Source organism: Herpailurus yagouaroundi, unplaced genomic scaffold (genome assembly GCF_014898765.1).
Source record: "Herpailurus yagouaroundi ecotype Mexico unplaced genomic scaffold, PumYag 162, whole genome shotgun sequence".
NCBI lineage: Eukaryota > Metazoa > Chordata > Mammalia > Carnivora > Felidae > Herpailurus > Herpailurus yagouaroundi.
In genome coordinates, this window is record NW_024412403.1 from 71774375 (window position 1) to 71776902 (window position 2528).

Below are 2528 nucleotides of genomic sequence, written 5' to 3' on the forward strand. Positions count from 1 at the left end.
GCCCCTCCCCCGTTCATCCTTCTCTCCCCTCCTCCCCCCGTCCCAAAAAAAAAAAAAATCAAAAAAAAAAAAAAATAAAAAAAAAAAAAAAGAGAAAAGCTTAGGGGCACCTGGGTGGCTCAGTCAGTTGAGTGCCTGACTCTTGATTTCCGCTCAGGTCATATCTCACAGTTCATGAGACGGAACCCCACGCTGGGCTCTGTGCTGACAGTGCAGAGTCTACTTAAGATTCTCTCTCTCCCTCCCTCTCTGCCCCTCCCCCATTCTCTCTCTCCCTCTCTCTCCCCCCTTTCTCTCAAAATAAATAAATAAACATAAAAAAAGAAAAGAAACGCTTAAGAGAAAAGCTTTACCAAAATTCAAATGAATGTGCTCAAATGTGTAAAATCCCTACAAACGCAGAACGGTTTGCAGACAGTGGCAAGAGCTACTAAGTTTCTAGGAATTCATAATATTTGGAGACTGCATAGCAAAGGGAAACCCGAATATTCCACAAAAGTCTTATTAACCCCATCTTTGTCCTTCTGACTTCTGACTTGGGCACAAAGGAACTGTGGGCTTCATTCTGGCCTCACCAGGGTTTATTTCTTCCATCACACGACAGCAAAATTTCCACTACCATATGTCTGCCTCCAGCTTGCATTAACACTCATATTTCAAAGAAGCATGTATGAAATTTTTAGAAAATGCAGGTCTATTCTGGTATGCTTGAGTCTAGTGTCTTGTGTAATTAAAAATAATATCTATGCACTTATTTTTTTTCTACTTACACTAGGTGATATATCTGGTCTACTCACTATTTCAAAAGATTTGGAAATACAGCAATGCTCTCCTGCCCACCTTTGAGTCCCATCTTTAACTTATGCCTCTATCCTGATCCCCAACATGCTTTGTATTCTCATTGAGAAGAATGAATATGTTGTACTAAAGGACTTATAGTTTCTAATTTTCACTTACAAATTATATCTCTAGTCCTGATTTCTCTCCAAAGCTTTGGTTTCATTATTTTTAACTGCTTTTTATATATGTTTAAATCATATATCCTTCTCTTACATAAAATTCAACATGTTCAGGGGCACCTGGCTCACTCAGTCAATAGAGCCTGCAACTCTTGATCTTGGGGTTTTGAGTTCATGCCCCACACTGGGGGGCACAGGGATTACTTAAAAATAAAATCTTTACAAATTCAACATGTTCATAAACCATACCAAACCTTTTCTCTCAAAAGACTCTTCCTAGTTCTCCTAACTTTGTGAATGGCACCACAATTCTATCTAGTCATATAGGCTCACAAACTTGGGAGTCATTCTTCATCCAACCCTACATCCAGTCAATCCCAAGTCCAGCTGATTTTCGTTTGAAATGCACATTACCTATTCATTTGTCTTCATTTCTACTTCCATAGCCTTCTATTCACACTTCAATTCTAGATCATTACCATATACCAATCTTCTTAAACATATCCCATGCTCATGATTTTTATCATCTATTACATTAAGACTAGATTCTCCTGCATGATTTTTATGTTCCTTGGAGGTACAGTTTACACTGTATTCTATGGAATAGTGGCTCTAGGGATTATCACTCCCCAGAGAATGCAACATGAATGGCCATCTGGATTTGTAAAATCCAACCACCCTGTGATCATTTTCCATAAACCAGGTGCTCTGCTAAGTTCATTTTATGTTCATAACAATCTTATATTAACATTCCTGACTTACAGATGAGAAAATTGAAGCTAAGTGGTTAATTATTAGCCCACATGTCAACGATAAGACGTGATTTTAAAACCATCAGGCAAGTTTTTACCACAATAAGCATATATGCTTTAGTATCCCTGCTCCTGTTATTCCTCCATCTCAAGATCCCCTACTACTCCTCTTCTCTTCAAATCCTTTCTTCTTTGAAAGCCTGATTCCAATTCTACTTTCTCTCCAAAGCATTCCCCTCCACTCTATTCAATACACTTCTCTTCTTTCTCTGAATGCCCACATCCCAACAGCTTAAACCATATCAAGTAAGATAGGGAAAAAAATACTGCTTCATGTTCTCCTCTCCTTGTTTCATGTCTATATGTAATTGTGACTCCAAGTAGATTATAAATCTCTTCAGTGAAAGAACTATGTTTTCAATTTTTTGTGTCTCCTCTTAATTCCTAACTAGACTTGTCATACACTAGATAGCTTAATAAAGACTAAAACTGCTTTGACTCTAGAAATGGTCAAATAGCACTCCATACTTTTTTTCTTCTCTCTTGCCCACACTGTGGCCATTGCCCACTTCGTTAAGCCAAGGCTGTGGCCAGTTTTGGAAGTTTCTGTGTCATGTTCTTCTTTTAAGAAGAATTTGCTTGTATATAAATAACCAAAAGCTGTGCATTACTCTTAACTCAGTAATTCTACTTGGGAATATAACCTAAAGAAATAACCTAAATAAAGAGGGAAAAAAAGTAGACAAGATGATTTAGTGCTATTTACAGTAACAAAAAATAACAGAGACTAGATATTTAATAGCCTACTTCAACCTTT

General features: G+C 37.4%; 1 protein-coding gene across 1 annotated transcript in view; it reads right to left on the reverse strand.

Annotated features, from left to right (window-relative positions):
* OSBPL11 (oxysterol binding protein like 11) overlaps positions 1-2528 on the reverse strand; it is an 86534-nt gene that overhangs the window by 39905 nt on the left and 44101 nt on the right. The gene's annotated exons all lie outside the window — the stretch shown is intronic.